The sequence below is a fragment of the Scyliorhinus torazame genome, chromosome 9 (genome assembly GCF_047496885.1).
Source record: "Scyliorhinus torazame isolate Kashiwa2021f chromosome 9, sScyTor2.1, whole genome shotgun sequence".
NCBI lineage: Eukaryota > Metazoa > Chordata > Chondrichthyes > Carcharhiniformes > Scyliorhinidae > Scyliorhinus > Scyliorhinus torazame.
In genome coordinates this window covers 39,446,631-39,466,991 of record NC_092715.1, presented here as the reverse complement: position 1 = coordinate 39,466,991, position 20,361 = coordinate 39,446,631, and the positions used below count along the sequence as shown (strand labels likewise).

Here is a 20,361-nt window from a genome sequence, read left to right as displayed (position 1 = left end):
ACCGGAGCGCCCGGAGGAAACCCACGCAGACACAAGGAGAACGTGCAAACTTCACACAAACAGTCACCTGGGGCCAGAATTGAAATGAAATGAAATGAAAATTGCTTATTGTCACAAGTAGGCTTCAATGAAGTTACTGTGAAAAGCCCCTAGTCGCCACATTCCGGCGCCTGTTCGGGGAGGCTGGTCCGGGAATTGAACCATGCTGCTGGCCTGCCTTGGTCTGCTTTAAAAGCCAGCGATTTAGTCCAGTGAGCTAAACCAGCCCCGAAAATCGCTTATTGTCACAAGTAGGCTTCAATGAAGTTACTGTGAAAATCCCCTAGTCGCCACATCCCAACGCCTGTTCGGGGAAGCTGGTACGGGAATTGAACCGTGCCTGCCTTGGTCTGCTTTCAAAGCCAGCGATTTAATTGTGTGCTAAACCAGCCCCAGGGTCCCTGGCGCTGTGAGGCAGAAATGCAAGTGACTAACCACAAGCATTCTATGCACTGTATCAGGATGCATCTATATTTCAGATGACATAGCAGTTGTGGGAAGAATAAAGCAAGGACGCAACCTCTACTTACTGATGCAAGTGACATATAATAAATGATTGGTGTTGAACATTCTGAAATGTGACATCAGTGTGCAGCAGATCACTTTCTTCTGTTCTATTTATTTCAGTGTTAGCATATGTCCCAATCCAAGTAAATTGTAGAAGATTAAAGCCATGCAAACTGCTCAAGGTAAGGACAATCTTTGCAGATGTCTAGGGCTCTTTAATTCCTTGTCTCCATCCCATTCCCAATTTTGCTCAAAATTCGGAATCACTCCTGGAATTATTGAGAAAGGATGTGCCTATCCTGTGGCACGCAGAGCACCATAGTTGCTTCAAAGCACTGGAACCATTGTTATCAGAAAGATCGACATTGCAATTTTACAATCATTTGAGACAATTACCCCAGAAATAGATACCTTACAGAAAGGTATGGGAGCATGTGCACTAAAAAAAAAGGCATTTGCTTCAAAATCTTTGAACGTAGTTGTTATAACCTGCCTGCTTACCACTGGCTTGCTACTAATGGCAATCCCACAATCCTTAGGGAGTATGAGCTTCCCCAATGAGGGGGAGGGGTGGGGGGGGGGCGGAGAAATCATTAGCAGAGTCTCTGCATAAATAGAACTGTCCAGTATGGAACCAGCTAGAGAGGAGTGAGCAGCAAGGGAGTACTGCTGCTGTTGCATAGATGTAATTGTAAATAAAGTTATTTCTTTCTTTTCTACAAACTCTTGCTGGATTCTTCATGGCCCTCACAAAGGTAGTGTCATCCAACTACTCCAGCACTGAGTGGGAAATGTTCACATTAGTATTTGGAATCATCCTTTTTCATATGGGTCTATTTGGCAAAGGATTTGGCACAAGCCACTGGGGATAATTTGGTGAAAACATTGACAAGTGTATTAGCATGATTGCAGTGTTTCTGATAAATATTCAAGGTTCCGACTGTGAGACTAGGTACAAGCCAGCTAGCTTGATGATCACATCTTAGTTTCACTTTGCATTGGGCAGAAGACACATGCACAGCCCTGATACCTTCTGAGTGATTAGTACCTCTGACAGTGAATAAATCCAAGGTCAACATTACAATAGCGTGACAAAGCCATAGAAATATGTTTAAAATGTCGTCACTTTTAAATTGCCAGTTGGTGCACAAAAAGCTCCCACAAGCAGGAATATGATAGCGATTCAATGATCGATTAGTTGTGTCCACTGATGGGTATATATTGACTAAGACACTAGGGAAAAAAATCCCCTGCACTTCTTAATATGTGACATGGAATATTCCAGATCCACTTGAGAGGTTAGGTACAGATCTGTGGTTTAATGCCTCATCTAACATGAGTCAGGCAGATGACACCGTGCTGATTGCAACCAGAAGAGGCACTGCTGGAAATGGGAAACAAAGTGAAGATCGGGGGCAGGATTCTCAGAGCCACTGCACCGTAATCACGATCGGCGCGATGGTGGAGAATGGGCGTCAAACCCCAGATTGAGTCCGGCGCCGCTCCCGCAATTCTCCGTTCCCCGGAGAATCGCCGACAATCGGGCATGTGTGATCGATGCGGCACCGGTCGGGCCATTAAAAGATCTTGGGGGGGGGGGGGGGCCTATCTTCTTGGTGCTGGTTCACGGCGTGGGTCGGCCATGTCTCGCGGGGTGGCCGACGCAGGCCACCACCGTGCGCATTCGCGGACCCCCGACCGGAAGTGCAGGGCCCCGTATCGGCAGCCGGAGCTGCAAGGACTACTCCAGGGCTCTGCTAGCCCCCTGCAAATCGGAGAATCACCCGGGACTTTCTCCAGTTAAGTCCAGAGTGATTTGCGAGCGTTTTTCGCGGGCGTGGGGACATAGCCCCATTATTGGAGAATCCTGCCCCGGGAATCTGGAATTAAGAATTAATGTGAAATAAAACAGAACAATGGCGTTAAGCAAAGGTCTAATCCTGGAAGTGAAAGTTGAGGTAAATGGTCAAGTCCTGGAACCATTGAACAGGTTCACATACCTGGGAAGATGATCACAGGCAATGGGATGTGTGATCCCAAGGAAAATTATGAAAGCCAAGACCAGCTTTGGCAGAACAAAGGGCATGTTAACATCAAAGAAACTGGGGGCGATCCTCCAAAATGGAGACTAGGGGCGAAATTCTCCCCCAACGGCGGGATGTCCGCCGACTGGCGCCAAAGGCGGCGCCAATCAGACGGGCATCGCGCCGGCCCAAAGGTGCGGAATGCTCCGCATCTTTGGCGGCCTAGCCCCAACATTGAGGGGCTAGGCCGACGCCGGAGGGATTTCCGCCCCGCCAGCTGGCGGAAATGGCGTTTGTTGCCCCGCCAGCTGGCGCGGAAATGCGGCGCATGCGCGGGAGCATCAGCGGCCGCTGTCAGTTTCCCGGCGCATGCGCGGGAGCGTCAGCGGCCGCTGTCAGTTTCCCGCGCATGCGCAGTGGGGAGAGTCTCTTCCGCCAGGGCCATGGCGGAAGGGAAAGAGTGCCCTGATCGCGGGCCAGGCCACCGTGGGGGCACCCCCCGGGGTCAGATCGCCCCGCGCCCCCCCCCCAGGACCCCGGAGCCCGCCCACGCCGCCTGGTCCCGCCAGTAAATACCAGGTTTGATTTACGCCGGCGGGACAGGCAATTTCTGGGCGGGACTTCGGCCCATCCGGGCCGGAGAATCCAGCGGGGGGTCCCGCCAACCGGCGCGGCCCGATTCCCGCCCCGCCCAATCTCCGGTACCGGAGACTTCGGCGGGGGCGGGATTCACGGCGGCCAACGGCCATTCTCCGACCCGGCGTGGGGTCGGAGAATGACGCCCCAAGTGTTCGCGCCGTCGTGAACGCCGTCGCGTTTCACGAGGGCACGAAACGGGCACGGGGACGACTGATTCTGTCCCCCACAGGGGGCCAGCACTGCGCTGGAGCGGTTCACGCCACTCCAGCCTCCCTTCCCAGTGCCAAATGGGCGCCGCGCCAACCCGCGCATGCACGGGGGACTTCTTCAGCATGCCGGCCCCGATGCAACATGGCGTTTGGATTCAGGGGCCAGCCGCGCAACAAAGTAAGCCCGGGGGGGGGGGGAGAGGCCAGCCCGCCGATCGGTGGGCCCCGATCGCGGGCCAGACCTCATCGGAGGCCCCCCCCCCCCGGTGAAGGAGCGCTTTTCCCTGCCCCACAAGCCACCCCCCCGACCCTTCGCACAGAGTTCCCGCCGGCAACGACTAGGGGTGAACGGCACCAGCGGGACTCTGTCGTATCTGCGCGGCCGCTTGGCCCATCCGGGCCAGAGAATCCACGGCCCCGCCGATTTCAGCGACCCGAGCCGCGTCAAACGCACCGGCACAAATGGCGCCGATTCTCCGCACCTCGGAGAATCGCGCGCCGGCCTCGGGGCGTCATGGCGCAGTTACGGCGATTCTCCGGCCCGGCGCGGGGCTCAGAAAATCGCCCCCACTGAGTATGAATCTTTGGAAAAGAATGCTCAAGTGCTATATTGTCATCCATGTTCTGTTCCGCAGGGAAATAGACACAAATGGGCTATTGATAAGCTGAATGCATTTGCGAGGTGGACATATGGGAGAATATTCGACATATCATAATGAGAAAGTGCGTGAAATGGCTGCAGAAAAGAGGAACTTAATGAATAACATCAAAACGAGTAAGAATATATTGGTTGCATCATTAAAGCAGGTGGTAGACAGAGACAATTATTGACTGGAAGGACTGATGGAAAACATGAGAGATGGTAACAGGAGAAAATGGTTGATGGATATAATGGACAGATGCAGTACACCAATATGCAATGTGTAAGGGCAGCACCGAACAGAGAGGTGGAGATCCATAGCAATCAATCTTCTGCGCAAAAGCTGGCACCAATGGACGAACAAAAATGAATGGACCCACTCCGATAAAAGAGTCCTCTGCCTGGAACCCGCTCCGATAAAAAAGACCCTGCCTGGAAGCTAGAGAGCAGTCCAGAGAGAGGCAGTGAGGCTTTAAAACTCACCTGTCCAACACACCTGCTGGCTCAGGTAGAGTTAGCAGCGCCTGCAAATTCTTGGAAAGAGCAATCCAGTCAGTTGTGTTTAAAGCCCCTCAGATCTTTGATCTGCAGGCCTTTGAGCCATGTCTCTGTGAAATTGCTTTAACTAGGCTGTGATTGACAGCTTCCATACAAACGCAGCTGTCTGGGTTGTTTAATTAATTTCCCTTTTTGAAACTAACCGCAATGTTTATAAACATCTGCCTATGATTGACAGCTTCTGGACCACATTAATGACAGATAAGTGTATGCTGCAGAGCAAAAGAGAAAGTGAGAGCACTTAACTGTCCTTTCACTTTTGGTTGCAGGGTGGGAGGGTGCCCAGCTGCCGGACCTCAGTATCGGGCAACCTGCTCAAAATGGCAGCCCAATAACAGGATTTGTGGGAATCCCCGGGGATTGTGAATCGCTTCTCCATTTGCGCTCCTGGTGCGAACACAAATCAGCTGCGATTCATCTCTGGCAAGAGAACATAGGGCTGTATTCTCCCTTGCCCAAAGCCGATATCGTAATCGGTGATCGGGCAGAGAATTGACTCAGACTCTGTAACCGGGGCTGGCACCGGTTTGACGCCGGTCAGCCATGCTCCGCGCCCTCTGAAATGGCACCATTGTGTCACACGCCACGCACCGTTGCAACGCATTGGCACGTCATCGGTAGTCCCTCCCATGATGCTCTGCTCCTGATGGGCCGAGTTTCCGACCGCACGGGACACATGTGGTCTCAGTGGCCGGGAACCCGACATGGCGGCTGCAGACTCTGTCCAGTGCTGCCACACTTGGCCGGGATCCGTGCAGCTGCCAACGGGGGCTTCCATGAGGGCTGGGGAGACTGGTGGGGATAGTCAGGGGTTGGCCAGGGGGTGGTCTGTGGGGCCACGGATGGCGGGTCGGGTCCATGCACGGACGGCACCATGTTGTACTGCGCGGCCACTGCAGGTCATCGCCGTGCACAAGTGCCGATTCTTGGGTCATAAAGCGCCCGCGAATTCTCCATTTTAGCCAGCACTTAGTGGCTGAAATGTAGAATCCTGCCCAGAGTCTCCCAAATGGAGAATCCTGCCCAGTATGTACAGAGTGAGTTAGAGAGAAGGCACATCTCCTCTTAAAGCTGCTCATCTGCGACACAGAATGCCCAGAACATGACTGGCTGGTGTCAGTGCAGCCTCTTCAACTCCAAACACTTCCAGTCAAACAATGCCTTAATTTTAACATTTGCATCCTTGTTTTCAAATTTGTCCTTCAGGGCAGCAAGGTAGCGCAAGTGGATAGCACTGTGGCTTCACAGCACCAGGTGCCAGGTTCGATTCCCCGCTGGGTGACTGTCTGTGCGGAGTCTGCACGTTCTCCTCGTGTCTGCATGGGTTTCTTCCGGGTGCTCTTAGTGACCAAAAAGGTTAGGAGGGGTTATTGGGTTACGGGGATAGGGTGGAAGTGAGGGTTTTAGTGGGTCGGTGCAGGCTCGATGGGCCGAATGGCCTACCTTCTGCACTGCATGTTCTATGTTCTAATCTCTGGAATCTCCACCACTCCCTAAAGTGTATGTGCTCATCTGATTCTGCCCTCTTGAGCACCTCGATTTTAATTGCTCCACTGTTTGTCTCGTGCATTCAGTTGAGAGGCGCTAAGCTCTGGAATTCCCTCGCTCAACCTCTCCAACTCTTCACCTCCATTTGCTCCTTTAAGCGCTCCTTGCAACCGAACACTTTGACTAAATCTTTGGCCACCGGCTCTAACCTGCCTGCATGTCTAATGTTGCTTCCTAATGTTGCTCTGGGGCTACATGGAGACGTTTTATTACTTTAAAAGATGCTGCATAAAAATAAGTCGCCCGTTGTTGTTGCTGCTGCTCAGAGTATTCGCTTTAAATGCACGAATGCTGAACTAACTTCGCTGAGAGGGAAGGATATTGTAAAGTGGCAGGGAGAAGGTTACACTTGTGGCGTGATTGTTGAAATTAGGTGGCCTGACAAACTGCAGCCAATACGAAAGACAGGTTGGGAGCAGTTCATTGCTTTCTGTGGATGATTACAAAGTCAGGTGTGTCTCTTAAAAGCACAGAGAAAATAAGCAGCACTAATCTACATGGCAGTGCTCGCCTGTTACTTGGGAAAGGCAACACCTACATTATTACAGTTTGGAAAGGAAGTTCACCCTTTAATGCAATCAAACTCAGTATTAACCTCATTAAGTCGAGTTGTCACGGTTACGGAAATGTAATCACAACAGAGCCCTGCTTCACAGACTGAAACCTGGCTACAATTCTAAAGGCAGTGAATGTATCTGCTGGGACAGCTAAAGGAATTAGGTACATTTAAAATCATGCTGTAACAAGACCGATCCAGCACTAATATAACCTTCATTTTATTTCAGCTCCCAGGAAAACAAAACTTGCATTCACAGTCGCATTGTGTACCGCAGGAAGATCTCAGACCTCTGTGTATATCCTTCCGGAGCATTGCAACTGCTGTTACATGAGCAATAAACGCCCAAATGAAGTGATTGTTCATTGCCTTATCTTCATCTTATTGACAGTATTCCTTCCACCGAGATTGTCAAACAGCTGCTTGTTAAGGATACGTCATTGGGACATAGAAGCAGAAGTACTCCATTCAGTCCTTCAAGCCTGTACCACTATTCATGGAATCATAGAATCCCTACAGTGCATTAGGAGGTTATTCGGCCCGACAGGTCCGCACCGTCCCTTTGAAAGAAAACTCCAACCATGTCCAATCCCCCATCCACCAGCAACCCCATAACTTAACCTGCACATTCCTGGACACTAAGGGACAATTTATCATGGCCAATCCCACCTAACCTGAACATTTTTGGACTGTGGGAGTGTGGTGATACACCACTGTACTTGCCTACCATTGTACATAGTATATAATAGTTGTGTGTAACGTGGCCCTGTAATACTGTGTATTGTACTGTAACTCTGCAGAGGTTCGGTCACTGGTAGGTAACGCGACCTGGCCACGGAGAGCTCCGCCTTAGCCACTCCTCCGGGGAGTTAGTATAAGAACCCTCTTCTGGGACAGGCCCCATTCTGTCTGGGGTCGTCTGTGTCGGGTAAGCCTCCCATGTAGTATATTAAAGCCTGAGTTAAAGTCTCACGTGTCTTTGTGGTTCTTGACGCTTAGCGCATCAGGGGGGAAATCGAGCACCCGAGCAAACCCAGGCAGACACGGGGAGAATGTGGAAACGCCACACAGATAGTCACCCAAGGCCTGAATTGAACCCGGGTCCCTGTGAGACTACCAACGTATCGCTTAATTATATCATGGCTGATATGCATTGTGACTTAATTTACACACCTTGACTGCGAAACCCGAAACCTATGGCCAACAGGAATATAACTATCGCAGATTTGAAGTTTGCCATGCACAAAGAACAAAGAACAAAGAAATGTACAGCACAGGAACAGGCCCTTCGGCCCTCCAAGCCCGTGCCGACCATGCTGCCCGACTAAACTACAATCTTTTACACTTCCTGGGTCCGTATCCTTCTATTCCCATCCTATTCATGTATTTGTCAAGATGCCCCTTAAATGTTCCTATCGTCCCTGCTTCCACCACCTCCTCCGGTAGCGAGTTCCAGGCACCCACTACCCTCTGCGTAAAAAACTTGCCTCGTACATCTACTCTAAACCTTGCCCCTCTCACCTTAAACCTATGCCCCCTAGTAATTGACCCCTCTACCCTGGGGAAAAGCCTCTGACTATCCACTCTGTCTATGCCCCTCATAATTTTGTATACCTCTATCAGGTCTCCCCTCAACCTCCTTCGTTCCAGTGAGAACAAACCGAGTTTATTCAATCGCTCCTCATAGCTAATGTCCTCCATACCAGGCAACATTCTGGTAAATCTCTTCTGCACCCTCTCTAAAGCCTCCACATCCTTCTGGTAGTGTGGCGACCAGAATTGAACACTATCCTCCGCATCTTGAGTGGCCGAGTCCTAACCTTGAGGGGCTAGGCCCGCGCCAGACTGATTTCCGCCCCGCCAGCTGGCAGGAAAGGCCTTTGGTGCCCCGCCAGCTTGCGCGGAAATGACATTGCCGGGCGGCGCAGCGCGGGAGCATCAGCGGCCGCTCACGGCACCCCGCGCATGCGCAGTGGAGGGGGTCTCTTCCGCCTCCGCCATGGTGGAGACCATGGCGAAGGCGGAAGGAAAAGAGTGCCCCCACGGCACAGGCCCGCCCGCGGATCGGTGGCCCCGATCACGGGCCAGGCCACCGTAGGGGCCCCCCGGGGCCAGATCGCCCCGGTCCCCCCCCAGGACCCTGGAGCTCGCCCGCTCCCTTGTCCCGCTGGTAAGAGAGGTGGTATAATCCACGCCGGCGGGACAGGCATTCTAGCAGTGGGACTTCGGCCCATTCGGGCCGGAGAATCGCTGGGGGGGGGGGGGGGCGCCTACTGGGGCGGCGCGATTCCCGCCCCCGCCGAATCTCCGGTGCCGGAGAATTCGGCAACCGGCAGGGGCGGGATTCACGCCTGCCCCCCGGCGATTCTCCAACCCGGCGGGGGGGTCAGAGAATCCCGCCCATGGTATTTTAAATCAAACTTTATGACTAATACAGTATTAAAATATCTTTAACACCACATCAGAAAATAACTTACAATTACGGCGGATGGAATTTAACCCGGACAAATGTGGGGTGATGCATTTTGGTAGATTCAATTCAGGTGGGAGCTGTAAAATAATTGGCAACCATCAGGAGCAGAGAGACACAGAGAGATCTGGGTGTGCAGGTCCACAGATCCTTAAAAGTGGCAGCACAGGTGGAAATGCTTGGCTTCATAGAACGGGGTATCGTGTATAAAAGCTCGAAAATTCTGTTACAATTATATAGAACGTTGGTTAGGCCACATTTGGAATGCTGTGTCCAATTCTGGTCACCGCACTACCATAAGGACGTGGAGGCTTTGGAGAGAGTACAGAAAAGGTTTACCAGGATGTTGCCTGGTATGGAGAGTATTAGCTATGAGGAGTGATTGAATAAACTGAGATTGTTCTAGGGAGCAGCAGCCAGGCCCATCCAGGCCCAGTCGCCCCAGAAGACGGCCACCAACGGGGATCCAGTTTACAGGGCGGGGATCACAGCAGGCTGCCTCCACTCCTGGGGTGAAATTCTCCGGTATCGGCGCGATGTCCGCCGACTGGCCCAAAACGGCGCAAATCAGTCGGGCATCGCGCCGCCCCAAAGGTGCGGAATGCTCCGCATCTTTGGGGGCCGAGCCCCAACCTTAAGGGGCTAGGCCCGCGCTGACGGCATTCCCGTGCATGCGCAGTGGAGGGAGTCTCTTCCGCCTCCGCCATGGTGGAGACTGTGGCGAAGGCGGAAGGAAAAGAGTGCCCCCAAAGCACAGGCCCGCCCGCAGATCGGTGGGCCCCGATCGTGGGCCAGGCCACCGTGGGGGCACCCCCCGGGGCCAGATTGCCCCGTGCCCCCCCCAGGACCCCGGAGCCCGACATGCCGCCTTGTCTCGCCGGTAAGGTAGGTGGTTTAATCTACGCCGGCAGGACAGACATTTTAGCTGCGGGACTTCGGCCCATCCAGGCCGGAGAATCGCGGGGGGGGGCCCGCCAACCAGCGCGGCGCAATTTCAGCCTCCACCGAATATCCGGTGCCGGAGAATTCGGCAACCGGCGGGGGCGGGATTCACGCCAGCCCCCGGCGGGGGGTCGGAGAATCTCGCCCCTGATGTCCCATCTGAGGATCCACCTAGGCGTAGTGTTAGAGCCCATAACGCCAGTAAGTTAGACACCAGTTAAGTTGGGATGGGTGCAGAGCTCAGTTTAGTGATAGGGACTAGGGCACATATCTGTAAATATTTGTAAACATTAAGCACCTGCTCACACTGTTACACCCTGCCTCGGTGCTCTGTCAGATGGGTGTGAGGGATGGGCTGGTCTGGCCAGAGAGGGGGCGTGGGGTGGGGGGGCGAATGGGTGGACATTGTGGGTGGCCTGGGCTCCGCCTTCCCCTCCCCCACACCCCCATCACCCCCCTACCCCCACCCCCGACCGTCCCCTCCACTGTCACCCCATGGATTTGATGGGATTGTGATGGAATGACCAGCTCGCATGCAGGGATCACCCAGGTGGTTATTGGAAGGTGCTACCGTGGGCAGCAGCCTGACATTGTCAGAGGATCCAGAGAACCAGAGCTCATCACAAAGCGGGTTGTCATCATCCTCCATCCCATGGACCATACCCAGTGTTACTGCCAACCCAGGGCCCGCACCCTGGCAGGTATGTAACATCGAGGGGGTTGCAGGCAAGGGGGTGGCTGGTGAGGGGAGGGGATGGTAGGGTGTCGGTGGGATGTGGTGTCTGTGCCCCTGCCCAGTTCCACCCCCTAGCCCGTGAACCTGGAGGTGATCAGAGCGTCCCGTGAGTGTTGGCCCTGGCACACACGTCGTGTTGCCTCCCGTGCCTGCCTGGACTGCATGTCCTGCCCATCCTCATCCTCCCCCCCCCCCCCCCCGCCCAACCTTCACGATGCGGGCGACTCTCCCAGCATCATACTGGAGGGGCCCCTCCAGAGTGGTCCAGGCACATTGGGCGGGATTCTCTGCCGGAGGGATTCTCCGTTTTGCCGGCGCCCATGGGTTCCCCAACGGCGTGGGGCTGCCCCACATTGGGAAACCTCATTGACCGGCCGGCGTAACGGAGAATCCCGGGACCCGGGGTATCCCGTCAATTGAAGAGAACCACGCAGCCCTGGACTCAGTCCACATTTACGTGGATGTGTTGTGCCAACTGGGCATATAGGGTCTCTGCGACAGCACGGAGGAACCTGTGCACCAAGGTCTCTGAGATCCCAGACAGGTCCCCACTCAGCACCTGGAAGAACCCGTGGTGTAATTGTTCAGCATGACCATCACCTTGATGGCCACTGGGAGTGGGTGTCCTCCCCCATACCTCCCAGTGCCAAGTGTGCCATGATCTGGCAGGTATGTCGCGCTGTCTCTTTGCTCAGCGGGAGTCTCCAAAGGCATGCCAGGTCTTGCAGGTCATCGAATGACAGGCGCTGCCGGGACACAGGACGCCTCAAGCGGTGCCTCCTTGGCACCTCCTCCTCCTCGGCCTATTGGGAGGCTGGCTCGGCATCCTGGGCGGCTGCCTCCTGTCCTTCTGTGGCACGCTCCGCTGCTGCACGCTCCACTGCAGCTGTACGAGGTGGAGAAGGCCACCATTGCTGGTTGAATTCCAATATTCCTTGTCTGCAGGGGGTGAAAGACCGACATGTTAGCATTGTGCGTACTCCCATGCCCAACCAGGTCCAATGGCCAACACGGTTGGCAATGTGGACTCTGCCCCCACATGTACCCCCTCGCCCACCTATCCCTGCACCCCTGGCGCCATCGGTGCCCGGCACTGTGGGGACTCTAGCCCTGGCACCCGTCCTTCTGCAGAACCAGGGGCCAAGGTGGGTGGTCAGTGGGGTGCGAAGCAAGATGGCTGCCTTGCCGGCCAAGGCAATGGTTGCCCGTGCCTGGGCACTGTCTCAGTTCCATGGGGGGGTCACATTGGCCCCACAGCCCATTTCCCCCATCACCACACTGCTCTTGGAAGGCCCTCCCTACGGCCACCCCTCTCCGTGTCCTCCCTCCTCTCTCTCCCTCTACAGCCACGACGTCGGTTTCACGTTTTTTAAAAGCACAAGTGAACAGTGCCATCAGGAATTCGGGCCATTAGAGGTGGAGAATCGCGGAAGCCCTAGAGAATACCGGGTCAGGCCCTCCAATGAAAAACAAACGTGTTTACTGTACGGGCTTTCCGGAATGCATTGACACCACTGTCGTGGAGATGGAGAATTGCGATTTGCCGTCAAATGGCGCCCAACGCGATTTCGTCATTGGAACCGATTCTCCGCCCAATCACGTTCCATGATTCTGGAATAGGCCGACGGAGAATCCCGCCCTTACCTATTATTATAAGCCATGATGTGGCGTTGGACTGGGGTGAGCACAGTAAGAAGTCTTACAACACCAGGTTGAATCACTTGAGGAAGGAGCAGTGCTCTAAAAGCTAGTGATTCGAAACAAACCTATTGGACTTTAACCTGATGTTGTAAGACTTCTTACTATTATTTTAAGGTCACAAAACCTTGTCTGAGACTTCCCTGCCAGCAGAACTCCTCTGAGTTCCTTTCAAAACACTAAAAACCTCAATCGGCTCACCCCGGAGCTTTCTGTATTCCAGGCCAAGTTTATGCAAATTAACCCTTGAAGCATTGGCAACAGTCTGATATTTGTGGGTGGTCTCCATCCAAGGCCAATAAATTAATTCTAAATTGCAGTGCAGGGAACTTCATCGATTACATCAGTCTAACTGGAGGTTTAAGTTGTAGTGACAAAAATTCCCTCATTTATATTTTAACCCTGGCGTCGTGGTATTGTCACTGGACTAATAATCTAGGGAACCAGGATAATGACCTGGGGACCCGGGTTCGAATCCCACCTCAATAAAACACAATAAAATATCTGGAATTAAAAGTCTAATGATGAAACCATTGTCAATTGCCGTAAAAACCCATCTGGTTCACTAATGTCCTTTCGGGAAGGAAATCTGCCATTCTTACCTGGTCTGGCCTACATGTGACTCCAGATCCACAATTGACTCTTAAATACCCTCTGAAATGGCCCAGCAAGCCACTCAGTTGTATTCAACTGCTACAAAAGCACAAGAAAGAAATGAAACCGGTCAGACTATCCGGCGTCGAACCAGGCACCGGAAACCTAGCCCTGTCGACCTGCAAAGCCCTCCCGACTAACATTTGGGGGCATGTGCCAAAGTTGGTAGAGCTGTCTCACAGAGTAGTTCAGCAACAGACTGACATAGTCATACACAAAAAATCATAGCTCACAGACAAGATCCCAGGCAGCACTATCACCATTACTGGGTATGCCTTGTCTCACTGGCAGTACAGACCAAGCAGAGATGGCGGGTGGCACTGTGGTATTCAGTATGGAGGGAATTGCCCTTGCAGTCCTCAACATTGACTCTGGACTTCATGAAATCACATGGCTTCAGGTTAATCATGGGCAAGGAAACCTTCTGCTGATGACCAAGCACCGGCCACCACCAGCTGATGAATCAGTACTCCTCCATGTCGAACACCACTTGGAGGAAGTTGTGAAGTGTGCAGAATATGCTCTGGGTGGGGGACTTCATTGTCCATCACTAAGAGTGGCTCGGTAGTACCACCACAGACCGAGCTGGCCGAGTCCTAAAGGAAATTGCTGCTAGACCTGGACTACAGCAGGTGGTGAGGGAACAAACAAGAGGGAAAAACATACCGGACATCATCCTCACCAATCTGCCTGCTGCAGATGCATCTGTTCGTGACAGTATTGGTAGAAGTGACCACCGCACAGTCCTTGTGGAGACAAAGTCCTGTCTTCACATTGAGGATACTCTCCATCGTGTTGTGTGGCCCCAACACCGTGCTAAATGGACCACCAACCACCAAGCTATGGGATCAACCCTAGTTCAATGAAGAGTGCAGGAAAGCATGCCAGGACCAACACCAGGCATACCAAAAAATGAGGTATCAACCTGGTGAAGCTACAACACAGAACTACTTGTGTGCCAAACAGCATAAGCAGCAAGTAATCTTAAGAGCTAAGCAATTCCACAACCAACCCATCAGATCTAAGTTCTCCAGTCCTGCCACATCCAGTCATGAATGGTGGTGGACTATTAAACAACTCAATGGAGGACGAGTCTCCACAAATATCTTCATCCTCAATGATGGAGGAGCCCAGCACTTTAGTGCAAAAGACAAGGCTGAGGCATTCGCAACCATCAGCCAGAAATGCCAAGTCGATGATCCATCTCAGTCTCCTCCAGAGGTCCCCAGCATCACAGATATCAGTCTTCAGCCAATATGATTTACTCCATGTGATATCAAGAAACAGCTGAAGGCACTGAATACTGCAAAGGCTATGGGTCCTGATAATATTCCAGCAATAGTACTGAAGACTTGTGCTCCAGAACTTGCTGCAGCCCTAGTCAAGTTGTTCCAGTCCAGCTACAATGCCGACATCCACAATATGGAAAATTTCCCAGGTATGTCCTGTGCACAAGAAACAGGACAAATCCAACCCAACCAATTACCGCCCTATAAATCTACTCTCCATCAGCAGCAAAGTGACGGAAGGAGTCATCAACAGTGCTACCAAGCGGCACTTATTTGGCAATAACCTGTTCACGGACGCTCAGATTGGGTTCTGCCAGGATCAGTCAGCTCCTGATCTCATTAGAGCCTTGGTTTAACTTGGACAAAAGAGCTGAATGCCAGAGGTGAGGTGAGAGTGACTGTCCTTGACATCAACGCAGCATTAGACCGAATATGGCCGAGCTAAACTGGAGTCAATGGGAAGCAGGGTGAAAACTCTCCTCTGGTTGGAGTCATACCTGGCACAAAGGAAGATGGTTGTGGTGGTTGGGGGTCAATCATCTCAGCTCCAGGACAGCACTGCAGGAGCTCCTCAGGGCAACAAAGAAAAAAGAACAAAGAAAATTACAGCACAGGAACAGGCCCTTCGGCCCTCCCAGCCTGCGCCGATCCAGATCCTTTATCTAAACCTGTCTTCTATTTTCCAAGGATCTACTTCCCTCTGTCCCCGCCCATTCATATATCTGTCTAGATGCATCTTAAATGATGCTATTGTGCCCGCCTTTACCATCCCCGCTGGCAAAGCGTTCCAGGCACCCACCACCCTCTGCGTAAAACACTTTCCACGCACATCTCCCTTAAACTTTCCCCCTCTCACCTTGAAATCATGACCCCCTTGTAATTGACACCCCCACTCTTGGAAAAAGCTTGTTGCTATCCACCCTGTCCATACCTCTCATAATTTTGTAGACCTCAATCAGGTCCCCCCTCAACCTCCGTCTTTCCAACGAGAACAATCCTAATCTACTCAACCTTTCTTCATAGCTAGCACCCTCCATACCAGGCAACATCCTGGTGAACCTCCTCTGCACCCTCTCTAAAGCATCCACATCCTTCTGGTAATGTGGCAACCAGAACTGCATGCAGTATTCCAAATGTGGCCTAACCAAAGTCCTATACAACTGTAACATGACCTGCCGTCTCTTGTACTCAATACCCCGTCCAATGAAGGCAAGCATGCTGTATCGACCTGCGTTGCCACCTTCAGGGTACAATGGACCTGAACTCCCAGATCTCTCTGTACATCAATTTTCCCCAGGACTCTTCCATTGACCGTATAGTCCGCTCTTGAATTAGATCTTCCAAAATGCATCATCTCGCATTTGCCTGGATTGAACTCCATCTGCCATTTCCCTGCCCAACTCTCCAATCTATCTATATTTTGCTGTATTCTCTGACAGTCCTCCTCACTATCTGCAACTCCACCAATCTTAGTATCATCTGCAAAGTTGCTAATCAGACCACCTAGACCTTCGTCCAGATCATTTATGTATATCACAAACAACAGTGGTCCCAGCACGGATCCCTGTGGAACACCACTAGTCACCTTTCTCCATATTGAGACACTCCCTTCCACCACACTCTCTGTCTCCTGTTGCCCAGCCAGTTATTTATCCATCTAGCTAGTACACCCTGAACCCCATACAACTTCACTTTTTCCATCAACCTGCCGTGGGAAACTTTATCAAACACTTTACTGAAGTCCATGTATATGACATCTACAGCCCTTCCCTCATCAATTAACTTTGTCACTTCCTCAAAGAATTCTATTAGGTTTGTAAGACATGACCTTCCCTGCACAAAACCATGCTGCCAATCACTGATAAGTCTATTTTCTTCCAAATGTGAATAGATCCTATCCCTCAGTATCTTCTCCAACAGTTTGCCTACCACTGACGTCAAGCTCACAGGTCTATAATTCCCTGGATTATCCCTGCTACCCTTCTTAAACAAAGGGACAACATTAGCAATTCTCCAGTCCTCCGGGACCTCACCCGTGCTCAAGGATGCTGCAAAGATATCTGTTAAGGCCCCAGCTATTTCGTCCCTCGCTTCCCTCAGTAACCTGGGATAGATCCCATCCGGACCTGGGGACTTGTCCACCTTAATGCCTTTTAGAATACCCAAAACGTCCCCCTTCCTTATGCCGACTTGACCCAGAGTATTTAAACATCCATCCCTAGCCTCAACATCCGTCATGTCCCTCTCCTTGGTGAATACCGATGCAAGGTACTCATTAAGAATCTCACCCATTTCCTCTGACTCCACGCATAAATTCCCTCTTTTGTCTTTGAGTGGTCCAATTCTTTCTCTAGTTACCCTCTTGCTCCTTATATACGAATAAAAGGCTTTGGGATTTTCCTTAACCCTGTTAGCCAAAGATATTCCATGACCCCTTTTAGCCCTCTTTATTGCACGTTTGAGATTTGTCCGACTTTCCCGATAGTCCTCCAAAGCTTCATCAGTTTTAAGTCGCCTAGATCTTATGTATGCTTCCTTTTTCATTTTAGCTAGTCTCACAATTCCACCCATCATCCATGGTTCCCTAATCTTGCCATTTCTATCCCTCATTTTCACAGGGACATGTCTGTCCTGCACTCTAATCAACCTTTCCTGAAAAGACTCCCACATTTCAACTGTGGATTTACCCTTAAACAGCTGCTCCCAATGCACATTCCCTAGCTCCTGCCGAATTTTGTTATACTTGGCCTTTCCCCAATTTAGCACTCTTCCTTTAGGACCACTCTCGTCTTTGTCCATGAATATTCTAAAACTTACGGAATTTTGATCGCTATTCCCAAAGTAATCACCGACTGAAACTTCAACCACCTGGCCAGGATCATTCCCCAATACCAGGTCCAGTATGGCCCCTTCCCGAGTTGGACTATTTACATACTGCTCTAAAAAACTCTCCTGTATGCTCCTTACAAATTCTGCTCCATCTACGCCTCCAACACTACATGAGTCCCATTCAATGTTGGGGAAGTTAAAATCTCACATTACGACCACCCTATTGCTCCTACATTTTTCTCTCATCTGTCTACATATTTGTACCTCTACTTCACGCTCGCTTTTGGGAGGCCTGTAGTAAAGTCCCAACAATGTTACTGCACCCTTCCTATTTCTTAGCTCTACCCATATTGCCTCAGTGCTCGAATCCTCCATCGTGCCCTCCTTAATCACAGCTGTGATATCATCTCTGACCAGTAATCCAACTCCTCCACCCCTTTTACCTCCCTCTCTATCCCTCCTGAAGCATCTATACCCTGGGATATTTAGTTGCCAGTCTTGCCTTTCCCTTAACCAAGTCTCAGTAATACCAATAACTTCATATTCCCAGGTATTAATCCAAGCCCTAAATTCATCTGCCTTACCTGCTACACTTCTCGCATTGAATCAAATGCACCTCAGACCACCTGTCCCTTTGCATTCATCATCTCTTCCCTGTCTACTCTTCCACTTAGTCACATTGAGTTTATTATCTAGTACCTTACTGGCTTTAGTTGCTGCCTATTTACTGACCTCTGACTTCCTAATCTGGTTCCCATCCCTTTGCCACATTAGTTTAAAACCTCCCCAACAGTGTTAGCAAAAGCATCCCGTAGGATATTGATTCCAGTCCTGCCCAGGTGTAGACCATCCGATTTGTAATGGTCCCACCGCTCCCAGAACCAGTTCCAATGTCCCTAAAATCTGAACCCCTCCCTCCTGCACCATCTCTCAAGCCACGTATTCATTCTGACTATTCTTGAATTTCTACTCTGACTGTCTCGTGGCACTGGTAGCAATCCTGAGATTACTACCTTTGAAGTCCTACTTTTTAACTTATCTCCTAACTCCCTAAATTCTGATTGTAGGACCTCATCCCGTTTTTTACCTATATCGTTGGTGCCTATATGCACAACTCGCTGTTCACCCTCCCCCTTCAGTATGTCCTGCAGCCGATCTGAGACATCCCTGACCCTTGCACCCGGGAGGCAACATACTATTCGGGAGTCTCGTTTTTCACCAGAGAAACGCCTGTCTACTCCCCTTACGATTGAATCCCCTATGACTATAGCCCTGCCAGTCTTTTTCCCACCCTTCTGTGCAGCAGAGCCAGCCACGGTGCCATGAGCCTGGCTACTACTGCTTTCCGCTGGTAAGTCATCTCCCCCAACAGTATCCAAAACAGATGACCGCAGGGGACACCTGCACTGCCTTCCTGCTCTTTCTCTGCCTTTTGGTCACCCATTCCGTCTCCCTCACCAATCCTAATCTGCGGTCTGACCAACTCACTGAATGTGCTATCCACAACCTCCTCAGCATCACGGATGCTCCAAAGTGAACCCATTCGCAGCTCCAGAGCCATCTTGCGGTCTAACAAGAGCTGCAGCTGGACACACTTCCCGCACATGAAGGAGTCATGGGTGAGGTGTTGGGTGCTCTGAGGTACAGACGAACCAACACGGTTGCAATTGGTACAACGCAGTTTTATTGCATCTAACTATTTATACATCAGACTTGGTACTCAGCACATTGTGACTGTGTGAGTGTCTTGCTATGAGGTCCTGGCCCTGTGCTGTCTCCAGATGGACTGCCTAGGAAGTGTTGTGTTTTTTATTTTATACTGTGTCTGCTCTTGTCTGTGATTGGCTGTTGTGTTAAGTGTGCTAATTGGTCCGTTGGTCTGTCTATCACTATGCATGTGTTATGATGTATGTTTGAATATCATGACATCCACCCTTTTTTACAAGATCATGTGCCTACGTGGTTATAAATATAAATGTGTCCTGAGTGCAACTAAAGGTGTGTGTGTGCGCGTAATATTTACAGCATGTACATGGGGCTTAACTATATACAAGGGGCGATGTCAGGTGTGACATGCTAACGAGGTTGTACCATAACAAAAGAAGAACAACGTGGAAATTTGGAACAATCAAACGAGGCCTGTAACGATAAAACAGTGACATGTTCTAAAACAGTGGTTGCAAAAGTTTGACGTGTGAACAGTCTCATAAGTCCAGTCTAGTAGGTGGGCGATGAATTTGGGTTGACCGTTAGGGTGGCACTCCATTCATCGCCCGGATTGATGGTGTTGACCCGGTTCGCATCAATGACCGCAACCCGGAAGGCGTCTTGGTCATCTGTGTCGTCGGTTTGGATGTCGTGATGTGGAGGCTGAATGGTCCGCACGTCCCTGCGAGGTTGTCGGAGATGTGGAAGATCAACAGGTTGAGCCACTCGACAGTAGGCAGCGTAGTGGCCCATCTTGCCACAGCGTAGGCATTGTCGGGCTTTTGCAGGACATTGCCCTTTAAAATGTGCAGCTCCACAGTTGCCGCACGTCATGACGTCATGGCGTTCTTTACGCCACTGCGCATGCGCAGTTCGGTCTTGCGTCGGGCGCGCCTGCGCAGCACGTCCCTCAGTGTTGCTGTCGGCTTTGGCGCGCACAAACGAGGGAGACCTTAAAAAGCGCGCGTAACGGTCGCCCTCGTCCGGGCCGCGGGCCGGGAGAAACTCGATTGCCTGGACGCGTTCGGCCTCGTGGGCGGCCTGGCTTGCCGAGTCGATCGCGTGCGACCCCCTCCGTGCCGATTCGGTCGCCTGAAATTGGGCATATCGGCTAGTCGCATTCTCATGCAGGGCACAGGCTTCAACTGCAGATGCTAAGGTCAGGCCTTTAATTTTTAGAAGCTGCTGGCGTAGGCCACTGGAGGCAACGCCAAAAACGATCTGGTCCCGGATCATGGACTCTGAGGTGGTGTCGTAACCGCAGGACTGCGCGAGTATGCGGAGGTGCGTCAGGAAGGACTGAAAGAGCTCAGGCG

At 51.6% G+C, this 20,361-nt stretch overlaps 1 long non-coding RNA gene across 1 annotated transcript; it reads left to right on the top strand.

Annotated features, from left to right (window-relative positions):
• Window positions 1–4,059: 4,059 nt before the first annotated feature.
• LOC140429980 (uncharacterized) lies at window positions 4,060–7,674 on the top strand. Its single transcript, XR_011949253.1, has 3 exons — window positions 4,060–4,193; window positions 5,823–5,972; window positions 6,950–7,674. It is a non-coding gene; the product is annotated as an uncharacterized lncRNA (long non-coding RNA).
• The last annotated feature ends 12,687 nt before the right edge of the window (window positions 7,675–20,361 follow it).